Consider the following 20,183-nt stretch of genomic DNA (forward strand, 5'->3'; position numbering starts at 1 on the left):
CATAAAATTCACTATCACAGGTAGCCACTTCCATCCCAGTCCTTCCCGCCCAGTGCCCTTCCACTCTATTATCTGCCAGCCCTGGAAGACCTAGAATCAACATCATCTCAGGAAAAAAGAAGAGAAAAGAAAAAGGAATCTGGGGAAATATATGGAAGGAAAAATGCTTTAAAAGTTCAGAGACCAATTTCTCAAATATAATTATACTGCAGGAGAGATTTGGTTCGGATTTGTGCCTCAGGTAAATATCATCTGCTTAGTTAAGTGTCAACCTTGTTCTCCTGGAAAACCGAATATGCTAAGAGAGAAAAGCAATGTTGAAAATAATAACCCCCTTAAATAAGATTTCATATTAATAAACCAACATCCTATCTGTTATCTCATTTGCTACTCAGCACATCCCTCAGAAGTAAGATGGCAGTTGTCATTGTAATACCAGGTTTTCACATGAGAAAATCAGGCTTAATAAATGTTTGTCTTTACCATGCTAAAAACAATCAATTTAACATACATGTACTGAATGCCTGCCATTTCCAGGCAACATTCAGGCCTCGCCCACCCCCAAGGATTCAGAGGCACATATTGTACCTAAGACCAAATAAAGGACAACAATAAGTCAGGGGAATCTCTCCTTGAAGAACATGTTTCAAAACGTCAACCCTTTATTTCAACTTACTAACAACATTTGCAAGAATTTTATGCACCTAAGTTCAGCATTTCAAATAAAAACTTATCCACACATAGAGTTCCATGCATGGAACATTTCCTACTTTTCTATGTTCCCTGATTCCTTCAAATTGAGAACCTCTGAAAAATGTGCTTCTACGTTAGATTTTTCATAATGTTGATACTTGCTTTTAGGGAAATTCTGACTGGATTAATGTTAGCTTTCAGTGGTTTCCAAGTTTCACCAGATTTGAAAACATGTACTTAATATTGTTTGGAGGATAAGGCAATTTCCTTATTTCATTTATGTATATGGTATATATGATGTATTATATATTTATTATATGTATATATTTTTTAGTTTTGTTGATTTTGACGGGCTTCATATAGGGGACAAAATAAGATGCCATTGCTCCCTCATCTTGCAGCAGAATTTAGTCCTTTATGCTTTTTTTCCCCTCAAATCATGGAGTCTTTTATTGAACAATGATTGAAGTGGTATGCGCAGGAATCTATAACTACCTGGCAATGGTATGGCTGGATTTTAACTTTTTCTGTGACTGTGAGAATTTGTATTTGAAAAAGTATAGGCTTGTATTCATTGAGAAGCATCTAAACTGTATAAAGTATTTTTTTTTCTTTTTTTGTACAAAAATGTATAAACATATCAACAAGTACATGTTTTAAACATAAATATAATTGGTAATAGTTTGTTCCTACTGAAATGCATTTGTGCAAAGGAAGTATAATTTATCCAGAAAATCATTTAGAATTTCCCCAAATATTCAATTTTAATAATGAAGTAACACATTTTATAAAACATCTTTTGTTTGTATGTAAATTTGATACAGTGCTTTATATAAGCACCTTCCATCCCAAAAGACACCAATAATAAGCTATGAAAGGTAGCAAACTCCATGACATTAAAATTTCTATATCAATTTTTTATATATTAATCCCAACCTTTTAGCAAAATAAAGATTAATGGTTTATGGCTTCTCCCACTCCCTAGTGTTTACAAAGTAAAATTTCTAGTCAAGATATAAATTTTTAGAACAAACTAATCGAAAACAGACCCACAAATATAGAGGACAATCTGGTGGTGGCCAGAGGGGAAAGGGGTTGTGGGGGCTGGGAGAAAGGGGTGAAGGGTTAAAGAAATACAAATTAGTAGTTGATTGATGGTCATGGGAATGGGGATCACAGCATAGGGAAAGCAGTCAGCAGTAATATAATGGCTGGGTGGAGAGCCAGAGGAGAGAGAGAGTAATCAGGAGATCATTTCATAAACTATATAAATGTCTAACCAATGTACTGTATACTTGAAACTAAAAAGGTATAACATACCTGGAAGTAACTTACAGTAAAGAAATAGAAACTCGATGACACTGAGCTAAGTCTGTCAATAAATACAAATTAACAGCATATTTAAGAATTTGAGAACACCTAATAATACAATTCAGATTTAGACGGGATAGTTTAATATCACTAAATTCCTTCTGATTTTTTTAAACATGCCTCACCACCACAGGTTGAACAGCACCAAAACAGAACCTAGCAGAATGAAGAGCATTCATTTATGTTAGATAGAGATATTGCCCCTCTTGGGACTTTAAATGTCAACTTTAGTTGGGCTTTTCTAAGAAACTATCTATACAAATGAATCAAGGACATAACACAGAACTTCAAAGGAAATCAAACATTAGCTTCCTGTAATTACATGATGAAGAAAAAGATTAAGAAATGGACATTTCAGTTTTAAAATGAATGAACTATAATTAATATTTCAAATGTTCTTTTACAACTTTAAATGGATATTATTTTTAAAAAACCACTTTCATAAACATTAAAGCCTATAGTATAAAGCCTATAGCAATTAATAGCTTCTTTCTTAGTTTCTCTATTTAAATAATCAATGAACCAAAGATTTTCTCCCAATTATGCAAAGCCAAATAGTGGAATTGATTTCAGATTTAGTATTTTTAAAAATAATTGCTCAAACATATACGAAGTTATTTTAATATTTTCGAAGACTTATAGGACTATGAAAAAAATTTAAATTCTTGCAATTTTACTATTAGAGAATTCTAAGACATTACAAAGTATTTTTCTTTTTAACCCACATACGAATTATAATGTGCAAAAATATGAGAAATTTTTGTTATGCAGGTAGATAATTGTACTTCAGACTGTAATTGCTTTTGAATTTATGTTATTTTCCCTCTGAAAAGAAAAGAAGAAGACGATCCTGTGAAACTAATAAGATACCCCAGGTGCTTTCAAGCGATTCTTTTTATGCAGAAACTTCTAAGCAAGCAGACCATTGTGTGGGTAGGTAGGTATCCTTCCTTCACTCCTTTTCTTTTTATCTGTAAGACTGGGTGAAGTTAGCTCGAGAAGACCTGAGGGAAAGGGCACTTGTGAATGGAGAGGTGTAATCTCCTCTGATGGCAGCTGAGTCTCTGCCGTTTTCCTCTCATTGTCACATTAGCTGGTCTCTATCCATTGATAAGAAGAAGACTCATCATAAAAATAAAAAATACAAAAAGAATTGTTGAAATTTTATTTTTCTGCCACGCTAAAGTGGAACAATAGCTCTCAATATAAACCAAACTTCTTCAGATAGTCCGTGCAATATCTTTATGGCTCTTCTCACATTCTAAGGACAAGTCTCAGAGAACTGCCAGCTGCGTTTTTTAGAAAGGTTAATGATCACATCAGACAAGGTTACTGGTACACTGTGCTGTGGTCAGAGTCTCCCTTGGCCTCAAACCAGTCCTCCCTCCCTTCCCTCTGTCACTCCCCTTTATTTCCATAAGCAAATATTGGTGAAATACAGCATTTAGGTGTGCTGTAAATTCAGTAGAAGTCTACTCTGTAAGCTCTTAGGAGAGACTGACTTAATTCAATCTCAGGCCTTTATTCTTAATGGATTATTCTAAATGTTATACTCTGAATAAATATATACAGAGTCAAAGGTTTCAGCTTGTCACATTTCCTTAAAAATGAGGTCCAGTCAATACATACATAGATCACCTGATTTATGGCAGAGACCATACAGTGCATTGAAGAAAAGATGATCTTTTCAATAAATCATCAATTGAATATTAGAGAAATAAATCTAACACCTAATTCATACCATACATATAAATCAACTGCAGATAATATCAGATCTATGTATGATAAAACAATAAGACTCTCAGAAGAAAACACACAAAACATCTTGCTAACCATGGAATAGGCAAGGTTTTCTTAAACAGGAAACAAAAGTGCTAATAATAAAATAAAAATGATAAATAGGATCATATTAAGGTAAAGAACTTTGGTTCATCAAAATATACCACTAAGAAAGTGAAAAAAGCAAGGCACAGACCGGAAGATTATATTTGTGTGTGCGTGTGTATATGCGTGTGCATGTGTGTGTGTGTGTGTGTGTGTGTGTAGAGAGAGAGAGAGTGCGCTCCCACATGCACATGAGTACACACTTATGGGCTATAGTGTGCTGAACCCTGGTATAGAAAGTGGAGGCTGAGAGACAGAATCATTTTATCAAAAAAAGAAGACATTTTCCCATTAAGCCATTGGAAGAGAGTCAGACTTCGAAAGGACTGGTTCATCACATATAAGCCCATCAGTCTGTCAAGAAAAAAAAAAAACCTCCCAAATGTCAAAGGTTACCAGATTCATGATCAGTCTGTTCATAGTGAGAATTTAGTATTCCCCCCATCCTCCAAAAATATGATTATATTTGATCAAGACGTATCTTAAGAAAACAGCATTGCAACGGTCAGGGGTTAAAATGTTTTGTTAGAGTACGTAATACTTAAGTTTTCATTTATTTGGGGGACTTTAATCTAGGTGACCTTGTTTTTTTTGTTTGTTTGTTTTTGCTTTTTTCTTGGAATGCACAATCAGATTAGAATGTGATGTGCATACTTTTCCTTAATGGCAGCAAGATAAAGTATCAGTTTTGCATGAAGAGTCCCCCTAGCAATCTCAGTTCATAGAGATTATTGTAAAAAGCATAATGGTTTTGGATATATTTCTAGGGATTTTTAAATATTTTGCTTCATCAAGGGTGTAGGTATATTAGTGAAGATCGTTTTCTCTATAAGGAAAAGAAGATTTAACTCCAACCAGCTTAGAAATATTGAGAATTCTGGGGGTCTCTATTAACTGAATAAATTCAGAGGTGGTTCAGGAATCAAGTTCATTTCTAATTCCTTCTGTGGCTCTGCCTCCTCTGTGTGTAGGTTTCATCATGAGGCTCTTTATAGAATGGCCACTGTACTTACTCCTTGTTTCACATTTATAAGTAGATCAAAGGCAAAGAAAGTGACTTTGAAAATTTGGCCCATAAATGAAGTTGCTTTCCCAGGAACCATCATCAAACATGCCTTACATGTCTTTGGTCTGAAATATATCATACATCCATTTCTTGAGCAAATCCTTGTTGCTAGGGGAATAGCCCTGGCTTAAGCTGTACATTTTGAATGAATCTTGAATGAATCACTGGGGCAAGTAGACTGGAGTTACCTTGGGTAACCTAGCCAAACAATTCTCAAAGTATGGTCCCTGAACCTGAGAATGGCACCTAGAATATATTGGAAATGTAATTTCCTGGACCTCATTCTAGACCAGTTTAATTAGGAAACTCTAAAGGAAGGCCCCAGCAATCTGTATTTTAATAGATTCTTCCAGGAGAGTCTCTGCACGCTAAAACTTGAGAACTCCTGTTTTTTGACTAATCAGAGGCTACATATAGAGCTAGAGACAAACCCTCAAACTACCTAGCTACTGATTAATTGGAAAAATGTGAAATGTATTATAGATATAGCCATAAAGTCAACCACATACCAAGTATATAAAGTATATTTATTTGATAGTGAAAAATTTTCAAAAGCATATTTGAAGTTGTGAAATATCATTTCTTAGAGTGTGTTTATACACACACACACACACACACACACACACGCACGCACACACACATATGTATATATATTTATATTTTTCTAAACCATTTATTTTGTCTTGGTATTTGCTTCTCTTTTCTTTCTTTCTTTTTTATTTTATTTATTTTTCTTATGGTGACATTGGTTAACAAAATCCAGTAAATTTCAGGTGTACAATTTAACAGTAAGTTATATATATTTTTCATTGTGTGTTCACCGCCCTTAGTTATATTTCTTTCTGTCACCACATATTTGACCCTTTTTACCCCATCTACCTCCTCCCTCCTCTCTTCCCCTCTGGTAACCACTAGTCTGTTGTCCATGTCCATGAGTCTCTGTTTATTTGTCCTGTTCATTTATTGCTTTTAGGTTTATATCCCATATATAAGTGATATCATGTGGTTTTCAGTTTTTCTCTCTGGCCTATTTCACTTAGCATGATTATCTCAAGGTCCATCATGTTGTCACAAATGGCAGTATTTCATCTCTTCTTATGGCTGAGTAATATTCCATTGTATATGTGTATCATAGCTTTTTTATTTAGTCGTCTATCGTAGGACACTTCAGTTGCATCCATATCCTGGCCACTGTGAATAATGCTGCTATGAATATCGGTGTGCAAATATCTTTTCGGATATATGTTTTTAAATCTTTCGAGTAGATACCCAGTAGAAGGATTGCTGGATCGTGTGGCAGATAAATTCTTAGTTTTTTGAGGAACCTCCACACTGTTTTCCATAGTGACTGTACCAATTTGCAGTCCCACTAACAGTATATGAGGGTTCCTATTTCTCTGTATTCTCTCTAACACTTGTTATTACTTGTCCTGTTGATAACAACTATTTTAACAGGTGTAAGATAGTATCTCATTGTGGTTTTCATTTTCATTTCCCTAATAGCTAATTATGTTGGCATTCCTTTCATACGTTGTTTGGCCATTTGTATGTATTCTTGGGAGAAGTCTGTTCAGGTCCTCTGCCCATTTTTTGATTAGATCTTTTGATTTTTTGTTGTTATTGAGTTGTATGAGCTCTTTGTATATTTTGGATATTTAGGCCCTTATCGGAGGAGTTACTTGCAAATATATTTTCCCATTAGGATGATTGTCTAGAGTATATTTTAAATGAGATAAATTCTTATCTATTTAGATTGGTTTATTTTTCATCCTTTAGATTGGTATCCTTTTATGTGATTATACAAGTTACTTTATTTAATGTGACCAGATTTTTAAATTGTTAGATTTAATATAGAGAATAGAATAGCATGCAGCAATGTGAAACTTTGATTCGAATGTATATCCACGTGCATACATATGTATATGCTACTATGTTGAAATATACGATGCTTAACAACTAGCTGTCTAGGAGCAAATGATTCTGGTTTATAGTTTACCACTTTCCATGGTGTAAATACTACACCACCTTCCTGCCCTTATCAGATGCCAAGCTACCAATGTGACACTATTGAAGGTAGAGTTGGGCAAGACGCGCAGTGTACACCATTATATAGTATTTCAACCGAACGATGTAAGATATGTAAATAATGTAAAGACCATATAGTAAAATTACTAGAACTTGATAAATTTTGAATGTTTATTACCTTTATTTTTAATATTCATTTTATTTTAAATTGTATAATGTTTAATAATGGCCATTTTTAACCACTGTTTCACAGCATTCCTTAATATTTAACAATCAAGCTCTTGTGAGCTGGTATGAGCCAAATCAAACACACAACTGGACTGTGTGAGAAAGTCTGAATGCCCCTGCGTTAGCCATTCCCATGCTTATTGTTAACTCAAAATTAATGAGAGAAAATAGCAAATGTAATAAGCGTTTACAAGACCTTTGTTCTTTCTCTGGACTATCTAAGCTTCTATTAAGAGAGAAAAATTCATCCACTTCTATTTTCTGTAGTCAAATTATTTTCTCCCTAAAAGTTGGCAACTATATTCATCTTTAACTTGCAATTCATACTCCTCTTGAACTGCATTTGGGCCCTGAAGAGAAGAGAGGAGTTGAAAACCATCTGATAGCTAAAGGTTGCTATAATTTTGTCATGAACCGCAGTGAGGAGATAGGAATAATAATAATTTAAATGTAGTTAGCTCTGTTGACTGTTTCATGTTCACCATTCTAAAAATCCCTTCAATATAAGCTTTTCTAATAGTAATCTTTATCTCACCATAGTATATTATAAAAAATAAATAAATGCTAATTAAACCCTTTCTGCCTATGTATTGTCTTTAATAGTTAATTAAAAGATATTAAAGGAAGTACCTTATTCAAGGAACAAACTTCTAAATATGACAGAAGGTTAAGTTTGTTCTGTGACGCTTTTCCTCAGAGTTTTTGAGCATGTTAATAATAAATGTGAATTTATTTAAAAGTAGAACTTAATTGTTCTACTTTTAATCTTTAATGTAATTTCTAAGAAAAATCAAACTAAAAGAGAAGGGCTTTCTAAAACATAGTTCACTTAAATGATTTATATGAGGAATTCATTATTAGGAACCAAGAGTCCGTGATTTCTAAAATATATATGTCTTTCTATTTAAAATAATGGTTTGAAAAACCCAAAGTATCAGGGGGATAATCATGTAATACCATTATTGCACTGCTTCAGCTATTTTCTTAAAGATAGTAACCTAAAAATAAACAATTAAAATGAAAGTTCTTGGCCTCAATGAAATAAACATTCTTCTTTTCAGGCAAGAATAAAATTTATACTATTTAGAATAGGCTTTTTTTCTTTCTAAGAAGTTAAAATTGTTCTTTCCTGCAGCAGATATTATTTGGCCATCTGAAAGTTCCATGATATTCCAATTAAGAAGAAAAATATAATTCAACCTATATCTAGAAAAAAAAAAAAAAAGCATTTTGTGCACTAGTAGTAATTAGCCAGTCCTTATGTTTAGTAGAATCAGAATTCACCTGATATAAAGAACAAGGGAACACTGGATAATGGTTATGAATAGAGGGTGTTAAAGTCAAATTAATCCTGAATTAGAAACTCAGTTTTTCTGATTATTAGTTGAAGGACCTTAAGTTACCTAATTTTCCTTAACCTAAACCTCCAAATCTCTGACCTGGATATGAATGGAAATATTGATTCAAAGAATCATTGCAGGAAATTGATGCTCTAATAGATATGAAGTGCCAAGAGCAATAAATGAGAGTTACAATGTTATAATATGAAATCAACACTCTGATTTTTATTTATGTATTATTCATAGCATAATTGACCACAAGAACATTTTTCAAATTTGTATTGGCATTTTGGTCTATTCTGTTCAATTCTTTATGTGTTGACAGAAGTAAAGTATTAAATGATTCTTACGAGGGAGGGTCTTTTAAGCATAGAGAAAGATGGATTTTAGATAGATAGATGGATAGATAGATAGATACATACATACATATATACATGCATGCATGCATGCATGCATACATACATACATACATACATACATAAAAAGAAAAATAGATAGCTTGTTCTTCCAGGCATGGCATTCCCACAGTTATTTTGGAGGTACCTGCTAACTACTCTTAGTCCTTTGTATGAATCTTAAGATTTTATTTCCATTCTGGAAATAAGAAGAAAGTATTTAAGAAATATTTAAGTATTAAGAAAGAGGAAAGTAAGAGAAAAAAATCAGTCTATTGAACTTGAGTATTTATTTTTGATATGGCTGATAAAGTGTTTGTCCATAACAAGATCAAAGATGAGTATATTCAACTGTATTTTAGAAAGCATTCCAAAAAAGCAAATACAGATTATTTTTAATTACCTAAAAAATATTGTCTAGTATTTGAGATTAAACTGTAAAACAGAATAATGCCATGATAAAAAATAACTTTACATCACATAAAGGGAAAGTGAACAATTTAATGAAGATATGACTGTATTTCTTTTTTCCTCCCTTCAAGAAGGTTACTTCTTTCCATCTCTATGGGCCTTTCTCACAATGACCTTTGTGAAAGAAAAGCTCAATGACATTGCCTGCAGAAATCATCTGCTACATCAAAGTCAGTCACAGGTTTTCCTTCAAGGCAAGAAAACACATTGCTCCCAATCATACCTCAACTGGCTGCCTTCAGAAAGCCTCACCCCTATAAATGCAGCAACTCCATCTCTTACAGTCAGACTGAAATATTTTAATGAATTCCTCAAGGAAATATTACTTATGGCCCGGTTTTATTGATATGTCCAGGGAGCTGTAGAGTTTTGTTTGTTTGTTTGTTTGTTGGAAAAGAAATAAGATGCTAAGATGCTAAGATATCAAAAATAGAATAAATTTGATAATCAAATATGGCTATATTCAGCATATACATTAAGAAATATACATGCTATTTATAAATAGGGTGGTCTTGAAAATATTTTTCTGAAAATGCTATTCACTTGGTCTCAGTAAGATGTGTATCTTTTTGTATAAGTATTAACTACTTTTATGTTCCATTATATGAAAAAAATAGCACCACTATGTTGTGGCAGTAGACATTTGGATGCAAGGGAATTCATTTACACTTCCCTTTTGTCAATCTAATGACCAACAAAAACAGGAGACATTCACATTCTAGAAATGAGAAGGCAAAGTTTAAGGAAAAGAGGAGGCATGCTTAGGAAGGAAAAGAGCAAAGCCAACGTACCTACTCAGGGCCTCATTAATATCATGCACCTTTATCTGAGATAGTCTGTAATTATTCTTTATTATCCTGGAAAAAAGTAAAAACAAAAGTACAGAAGCTCATGTATTCTCTTGGCTTATTACTTAATGTAGGGCCTCCCCTAGGCATTACTTTTGAAAACTCATAAATAGTCTTCAGCACCCTTGTTGAGTTATAATATTACTTAGTAAATAGTAAAGAACAAAAATGTCACATTAAGATTCTCAAAAGAAGACTTTTATTTATTTGAATTTTTATTTCCACATATTTGTAAACCCCATATTATAAAGTGTTGACTGGTGATTCTTTGTTTTGTCCTGTCAGCTCGAGTTTTGACGTGATGACACATGACTGGCAGGGTTGTGTTCCTTATAGAGAATGGGAGCAGAAGGCCATTCTATGGTAAAGATAACAAGATTAATAAATTGGCTTTTAACTCAAAATGCCGTTTTGTGTAGCATTTGTGTTTTGTCAAAAATATTTGTTTTCCACAACTGGAAAAAAGCAATCAAGTAAGCAAATTAATTTAGCATACACTTTATAAACTTGATAAAATATACATATATATAGACAAGCTAGAGTATACAGTATGAGATTAATGTGTTCATTTATTCAACATTTATTAAGTGTTTAGTATGTGTCAGACACTGTTTAAAGCATTAGAGTAAACCAAAGACCCTACGTTATGCAGCTTACATTCCAGTGGAAGAAAATAGTTAATAAACATCCAAACAATAACACATATAATATGTTAATTGGTCTATGGCTGTGCCACCCTGAACACGCCCGATCCCATCTGATCTCAGAAGCTAAGCAGGGTTGGGCCAGGTTAGTACTTGGATGGGAGATCACCTAGGAAGACCAGACGCTATAGGTGAAAAAAAAAAAGAAAAATGTTAGTTGGTGATAAGTGCTTAGAAGATATATAAAGCATAGTAAGAGGGTAGAAAGGAACAGAGAGAGATGTATTTTTTGTTCATTTGGAGTCTCAAGAGCCATGAAATTGTGTTTTCTGGAATGATGTCAATCTTTGGAAAATTCTACAGACGACTGATTTTCACAATCCGAAGGACTATCATGTCATTAAAAAATATTTATGACTTTAGGTCTGTGATAAACAATTTTTCAATATAAATTACTTTGGGGTGGACTGTAAAATGGTTTTTTAATCAAATCTAATCAAAATATAATGGGGACCTGACAAGAAAAGATAATTACAGATTACTCTTTCCCATTACATAAATGCAAAAATCTTACCCAAAATATTAGCAAACCAAATTCTATGACATATAAACACGATAATGCATAATGATTCAGTTGGGTTTATTTCAATGATGCAAGATTCAAAAATTAAATCAATACAACTTACCATATTTGCAAAATAAAAGAAGAAATGAGAGATTCATCTCAATAAATACAGAAAAGGAATTTGATAAAATTTAACATCCTTTATAATTAAAAAATAAAACTCTTAAACTAGTAATAGGAAAAATTTTCCCAATCTGACAAAGTATTTTTGATATTATACTTAATGATGAAATGCTTAATACTTACCTCATCAGAACAGGAACAAGGTAAGGATTTCATTATAGCCACTTCTGTTTAGCATTGTACTGGAAGACCTAGCCAATGAATAAAATGAAAAGAAACAAATATCAAGGGTTTAGGGAAAAAAAAAATGACATGGTAGTATATAAGGACAGGACAAAAGAATCTACAGAAAAATTATTAGATTAATAAGTGAATTTAGCAAAATCTTCAGACCTGAAGTCAACATTTTCAAAAAATGTATAATATTGCAGTGGATTTGAAAAGGTAGTTACTAAATATAGATAGATCAATAAACATGTGACATATGCAAGAATTTTGTTATGGGTTGAATTATATTTCATTAAAAAACAAAAACAAAACAAAAAATATGTTGAACCCCTAACTCCTAGTACCTCAGAATGTGGCTTTATTTGGAAATAGGGTCTTTGCCCTGGTAATCAATTTAAAGTGATGTCAATAGGTAAGCTCAATGAATTATAAGTGGTTTTCTTATAAAAAGGGGAAATTTGGACACAGAGACAGACATGCACAGCAGGAAGTTGATGTGAATACACACAGGGAGAAGATGGCCACGTCACTGGAGTGTTGCATCTACATGCCAAGGAATGCCAAAGATTACACACAAACTGCCAGAAGTGAGGAAGGCAAGGAAGGATTCCTTGAGAGTTTTCAAAAGGAACATAGCCTTACTGATAGCCTTCAGAACTGTGTGATAATCAATTTGTTTTAAGTCAACCAGCTTTTGGGACTTTGTTACAGTAGCCCTAAGAAACCAATATGGTTCATATCAACATTATTTGTTTATCTAAAATATTTAGAAATAATCTAAATATCCATCAATAATAGCAAGGATTTTTTTTTTAATGTGGTATGGTCACATTGAAATACATAAATTTATGCATTGGAATAGAAATAAAAATGAAGAGAACACTGCTACAACCAGATACAAATAGATAAATATGATAGATACATATATAGAATTAAAAAACAGTTAAACTAATCTCTGGTTTTAGAAGTCGGAATAATGATTACCTATTTGGAAGAAAGAGATAAAGTGATTTGAGAAGATACAAAGAGGTCTTCTGTGGCACTGTCATTCCTGAAATAGTCTGAAATACTCATTCTACTACTAAGAGAACTATAGAAGCCAAATCGATAACATAAGCTACTTAGTGGTATCTTGAGAAACATAGCGTCATTGTTATAATTGTGGACGCTGGAGACAGCCTACTGAAATGTAAAAGCCCAGCCCTACCACTTACTAGTTAAATAACTCTGGGTAAGTTACTTCTCTGCGCTTCAGCTTCTCATCTGTCAAATAAATAATATCTATCTTAGGGGATTGTTATGAGGATTAAATAGCTTAATGCTTTTAAAACATTTAGAATAGTGCTTATGTATTTATTTAATATGTTTTAGTAAGTATTAAATAAATATTTAATGTGTATGTATAACATGTATTTATTATGTGTGTATTATATATGATATATATTAAATAAATAAGAAAAAATCGAACTATGGAATTTTAAGAGTTCCCATTTAGAATTAAAATGCTTTTCTCCATTTATACTGTCTGTACTAACTAGTAAGTAGCACATGGGCACATACACTAAAGTGTTAAGCAGTACATGTGAACAAATCTGTCCATGATAAGAACACATTCTGAATCTTAATAAAATGCATTTTAAATAACAATAGTACTGAAAATGTGATCTAATAGACACTTGCAGTCATTGTAAAATAAAAAAGTTAAAAATATTATCTATAAAGAGACTTTAATAACATCCTGTCAAACCATAGTTATCTTCCTAGAAACATGAAACTATACTGAAAAGCAGTTTCTAATTACATTCATATTTTTAGATATCAATACATGATTTTAATTCATATGTATGATCATTAAAAATTCATGGCAGATAAGTAAAACAGTTGTTAGCATTGAAAAGTGACTAGTCCTATGTATCTCCAAAACCTATGCAAATTGTCTAGGGTTCTTTATTTCTATATTAGTAGCAAATTTTATAAAATTATTTTCATAGGATTTGCAACAAAAGGCTGTCTTCCTAGAGTGTTAATTCTCAAGAATAGAATTGTTATTTTATTCTGAACACTCATTTGCCCACTTTCAAAAATAAACTCCCATCGCAGTAGCTTTCCTCTGAACCATAATTCTGATATATATTCATGAATTCTAGGACCAAAGACTCAGCAGTACATCTCACCAACTTCAAACTCGGTGTCTCTTTACTTGATTCTTGCTTTATCCCAAAGGGAATTTATTTGATGCCATTAATTTCATAATACCAAGAAGGTCCATTAAGTCCACTGGCATAAGCATCCCAGAGAATGGTCTTATTAATCATTTTCTATTGTCAGATCAATCCAGAAAGTACTAAAAATTGGTTAACTTATTTTTCCGAATTGTAGTAATTAAAGATTAAATAGAAATAGTATTCTGAATATGTTCTTCCTTTTCTTTTATTAATGGATTTTAATCTCAGTATCCTAACTTTAAATTGTAAATAATACATAGATATATTTGTAATCTAATGCAGTTCTTGGAATATGTAAGGATTTGGATATTAAAGGATACTGTACAGAGTGATGTCAGATTATTTTAATAACTATAATAACTATTAGATATTCTGTTTTCTTTTATTTAAATGTTAATATCTAAATTGTTGGAAACAGAAGGAGCTGGAGAGGAATTGGAACTCTATGAGCTGAAGTTGCCCATACCCCCGTAACCTCTACAGCCCACTTTTACTCACAGTATTATGATCCATTCAACCCATATTGAAGACTTCACCGTGTTACTTAAGATTATATTCACCAGTCTTTCACAGTTTTAGTTTGTGAGATATAGAAGACCAGTTTCCAGGAGCTTCTTCCTATTTAAAGAATTTTGAAAAGCATTGAGGAAATGTAAAAGTAAAAATAAAACATGAACCTACTTTTCCATGTAGCTAGATCAATTTTATGTAGCTATTGTAAGGGAGCATTCAGAGCCTCTGTCCTAAGGATTCATTATTCTACACAGAAAATAGGCTTCATGACTTTGGCACCTTGATATTTTGTTATCCTTTATATAGGTAGAAAAGAGCAGGCTGATTGAAGAGATTCATTATAATGTAGTTTCAGCTCCTTGATCCTGTCCAATGGGGAAAAGTGAAGAATCTGCTAAAAATAGATAAGCAGAATGCTAGATAAACAAAATGAAGAGACTCTTTCTAGTATAGGTTTCTTTTCTGAAAGAGCCGGTGGGAACTGTTATTTCTGAACAGGACCTGCTAATTAATTAGCACATATTAAATATATATGCATTTTGAAAATAAAAATTGGCATTTGGTTTATTTAAACCACGTAAATAGAAGGAAGACTTGGTGAAAAGACACATTCACATATCCAAATTATTCTTTCATAGATGGAATAGTTTTGTCCCTTTAAAATATAGCTGAGAGGAGAAAAAAAAGTTGATATACCAAACTCCATCTCCTAAATTACTCCCACTGAAATTGAAAGATGAGTTTTGGAGTTGAAGGCGTAAGAGAGCAGATGTAGAAACTGAGATTTTGGCAGGCTGTGTCAGAAACTAATGAGCTTCGGGGAAATCCAGCTGATACAGAGTTTGGGTAGATTACTATCAAAACTATAGGATGTCTTAAATAAAAAAAAAACTATAGAGTGTCTTAATACCTACAGTGTGCCAGCTACTAGGTGGTAAATGGAAACTGACCAGAGATAGCTTTTCCAGATTACTTATAGGATTATTCGGCATTACAAAAACTATCCAGTGTAGTAGTATTCAATATATCTAGAATTAACCTTCATATATATGTATGTATACACACACACACACACACACACACACCACATACTCCTTTTGAAGCAGGAGTAAAAGATCACAGTACTTTAAACTCTTAGAGGGTACCTAATATGGTCCATCAGTCACCATAAAGCTATGGATTACCTAAACCAAGCCTGTGGATAATATTTAGTTTAAGGGCTTGCCAGGAGAGCCCAGAGCCTCTAGCCAGGTGTGAGAAGAGCAGAGGGATAGTATGAACCACTATAGTGGGAGATAGTGTTAGCAGACCATGAAAACTCGGGGTTCTTATACCTGAGGTAAGGAACTCCCTTTCTGTAATTGGTTCTCTAATGGTTTTGCTGTTCACTTCCTTGCTATGATTATCTGTATACTAACTAGGTAATTTCAGTGTGTACAGTATTTCAGTGTGTGCTTCAGTATTGTTTTCAGTGTATAAGTATAATTAGTGCATGTTTGTTATTTTTACACATCTGGCTGTAGGTTTAACAAGATATACATATTAATCAATCTTTATATGTTGATGCTGATAAGATGCCACAATAAGAATTCAAGTCAGAATTTATACATATACATTTTTCAGTTAGTCCTGTTATATCAATATGTGTGCTGGGAAGAGTGTGAAATAGAAGTGGAGGTGGGAGATGTTAATAGGAAGAGTGGAAATCCCTTCACCAAAGATGGTAGCCCCCAAGTATATTATATTTTCAAACCACCTCAGCATCCTTTAAATTTATGGGTCTAATGCAGTATTTCCCATTAAATCTAATCTCACTGTAAGCTCTCCGCCTTGGGTCCAGTGGATCCAACTTGGTGACTCACACCCTGCTGAACCTTCATTGACTTCCCATGACACTGTAGGATAAAGCAAAACCTCTGATTATAGTCTCAAAAATCCTACCACAAATTGATCCCTGTCTACCAACTGCTAACTGTTGTCTAAGAAACACTCATGTATCTTTTCTCTGAACTTTCCAAGCTCCTCCTGTTTTAAAGCCCTTGCTTTGTTCTTTCCTGTGCTTTCCTGTGCTCTTCTTCACTCTTTGTTTTTGTAACTGAACTATAGTCTTTATTTGGCAGTATCGAAGGAGTAAAGCTGTCAAATGTGAAGTGAAACATGGTAAAAATGGTAGTCACCTGCAGTAATGTCAGTATTTTAATTTGTTTGGAATTCTTTATTACAAATTGCCATGTACACGTGGGCGAGGTCTAAATGTCCTTCCTATTTTTTGTGAAAAAAGTAAATGAATGTTAACTCATTTTCTTTGTGGAACATTAAAATTGCCAAAAACAAAATTGGCCTGAATTTGGCTACCTAATTGTATAATTAATTTAGACACCTGTATCAGGTACATTATGTATTCAGAAATCTCCAGTGAGTTCTACTTAAAACCTTAAAGTCTATTTGCGGAGGCTAATTAGTCACAAGCTCAGATCTTATAACTTCATTTTTTCAATCAGTAAACATTTATTGAGCAACTACTATATGCCAATCACTGTAAAAGTTAGTGTACCGCATTTCCAATTATTATGTAGATTCTAAAGAAACATGACTCAAAGGATAGACATATTTGGAATAACCTGTAAAGATATTTCACTTGCAAACTTTACCTGAGAAGATGCTATATGCTCATTGCTGCGCTAGGCACTGAGAATTTAGAGCCCCTGATTCAAGAAGTTTGTACTCTTTGGCAGAAATTGACTTAAAAAAATTCGATATATTATCATAAGTACAATAAACATGTTAAAGTTACAGAGGTCATAAAAATAAAAAGGAAGGGAGAGTAATCAATTAATAGTGAGAGAGGTGGCAGCAGGTCAAATAGGGTGGTTTTCTTGGTGTCTGAGAGTATTTCAGCTTTGAAAAGAGAAGCAGCACATGTTATGAACATAGAGTATTTTCAGTCTTTCTCTTCCACCTGAAGCTAGAGTTGGTTTTCTTAATTTTTTCTCTCCACTGCTTTCCTGGAAAGATTTTGCCTTTGGCTGATCAGTTCTTTGATTATACAAGTCAAGAGAAGGAAGAAGGGAAATATGTGAGTGAACTAGGCCTGGGTGAGAAGTTTGTAGATAATTTAGAAGGAATGTTGAGTAGGTAGGGGCTTTTCTGGTACATGAGGAAAATAAACAAGAGAGAAAGGTGGAGACTTTTTAAAATATAGTTCTTCTTAGACTGTATATCACATTTATGGGTTCAAGAACATAACTATTCCTGGAGTAATGTAAAGTAATGGATCCTGAACCCATTATTTTAAGGTCTGGGACTAAACCTTATGGGACACAGAAAAATAAGTTTACTGGGAAGACAAGAGAGATACATCCAAATAGAGAAACAAGACAGAGGTATAAACACATAAAATAGCACAGGGTCTTGAGCTGACTCTAAAAAGCTTAGTACTGAATATTGTACAGAGGGAATGGAAATGTAACAGAATGGAGATGTTAGTATATGAAGCTGTGTGTATATGATTTACCACTGGAATATTCTAATCAATCAATTGTTCATACTTCAGTAGCTGTTTTGACTTACTGTTTGTATTAAATTGCCAAACTGGCCAGCTAATTGATTTGATTTCTCATTAACCCAATCTTATACAGTCTATACAGTACAACTGTCTATACAGTACAGTTGCTTGTAGAGGAATGCTGACATGAAATTAGAACAGATTGATCTGTCTAGAACACTTGTGGTATCTTTGGGCATCATTATCTGTCTTTTCCCTTGTGTTTCAACTTCTATTTATTTCACCGTGATAGTCTAGCAAAATTTTGTTGATATAAGCATCACTTCATCCCTGTGAAATTGATTGTATTATCTCTGGGCTGTGTTATCACTATCTTATGGCCAGTGGTAGATTTCAGGTGAAATTAAGACTAAGCTTCAATGCCTATCACTTACATGGGCCTGTTTCATATAAATCTGGTTTTTGACTTGTCATCTTGTCTTAAATAGAGATTCCAAAGTTGTTTAAGTTTCAGGCCTCATAAAAGCTGAATCTACTCATGCAATTTTCTCAGTTATAAATGATGTGACACAAGTTGAAATAGCTATCAATAGTACTTTAGTCAGTTCTTGAAGCTACATTGTAGGTTCTTATTATCACTATTTGATAGACTCCTAAAATTTGATGTGATTTTGACCCAGATATTAAAATGTAAATTATTCATCGGGTAGTTTGTTCTCCAAAAGGAGTACATAAATGTGATTCTGAAGTGATTCTAAAAATTTGAATTGCCAATTCAGATATAATTACTGGATGATTAAAGATTTTCTCTCTTCATAGTAACAAATAAATATACATGCGATGCATTGTAAATATTATATCAAATTTTATACATCGTCCTACTAAACAACTGTATTAGTTTGCCAGGGCTCTCATAACAAAGATCCACAAATTGGGTGGCTCGAACAACAGAAATTTATTGGATCACATTTCTGGAGGCTAGAAATCTGAGATCAAGGTGGCAAGGTTGGTTCTTTCTGAAGGCTGTGAAGAAGAATCTGTTCTATGCCTCTCTTCCAGCTTCTGGGAGGTTGTTGGCAATCTCTGTTGTTCCTTGGTTTATGCTGCATCACTTCGATCTCTGCCCTCATCTTCACATGGTGTACTCCTTGTGTGTGTCTGTGTCCAAATTTCCCCATATTAATAGGACAGGAGTCATATTGGCTTAGGGGCTCACCCTACTCCAGTATGGCCTCATCTTAATTAATTACATGGACAACAATTGTATTTCCCAATAAACTCATATTCTGAGGTATTAGGAGTTAGGTCTTCAACATACAAATTTTAGGGATATACAGTTCAATCCATAACAACTCATGATCATAAATGGATCAGAAAGAACGCTATGACATTAATGCAATTGCCTTGCTTCTATTGTGGACAGAACTTAGAACTCAAGTTAGTAGCTCTAAGTATTTATCTTGAGTAGATACAGCCAGGAGTAGGACAGCTAAAAGTATTGAGTGTTTTTTAGAATGTCAGTGGACATAGTTATAGTTATTCATTATTTTTATGGCCTGGAATTCAGAAAATGTCATATATTGCCTACTAGGTTTTGGCCTCAAGTCACATTTCTATCCAGGGGCCTGCAGATTTACAAAACAACTGATACTAAAGTATACTAAACATGATGCTTTTTGTCCTATTAAACCTTGACAGCTTTTGGGGCTTTTCCTTTAAGAGAGGAATACCGTTGACAGTTTTGAAATTCTTTCAAATGTTTTAGGGTCTCAGTATTTTAATAAACATTTGATGCAAAAGTCTACTCTCTCATTGAAAAATAGAAGTACCCCATTCAAAATAAATTTTAAAAAATTTTTATCTGCACCTCTCCCTGAGATAATTTGGCTTCCTTAAATATTTGAGCAAAGCCGAGCAATGTATTTCATCATCTATAGTCCATATTTAGTTTTAGTTGCTAAAATGGAATCATTTAATCATTTAAAAGAAGGAAATTAAGGAAGAAGAGACAAAGAAGGAAAAAAAAAGAAACGACAATGACCAAATGTGAAGACAAGAA

At 33.2% G+C, this 20,183-nt stretch overlaps 1 protein-coding gene and 1 pseudogene across 1 annotated transcript in view; both read left to right on the plus strand.

Moving 5' to 3' along the window:
* Positions 1-20,183, plus strand: part of B3GALT1 (beta-1,3-galactosyltransferase 1) — a 469,290-nt gene that overhangs the window by 124,198 nt on the left and 324,909 nt on the right.
* LOC120597237 (uncharacterized) lies at positions 11,041-11,159 on the plus strand (annotated as a pseudogene).

This window comes from Pteropus medius, unplaced genomic scaffold (assembly GCF_902729225.1).
Source record: "Pteropus medius unplaced genomic scaffold, Ma_sr-lr_union100, whole genome shotgun sequence".
In the NCBI taxonomy this organism is placed as follows: domain Eukaryota; kingdom Metazoa; phylum Chordata; class Mammalia; order Chiroptera; family Pteropodidae; genus Pteropus; species Pteropus medius.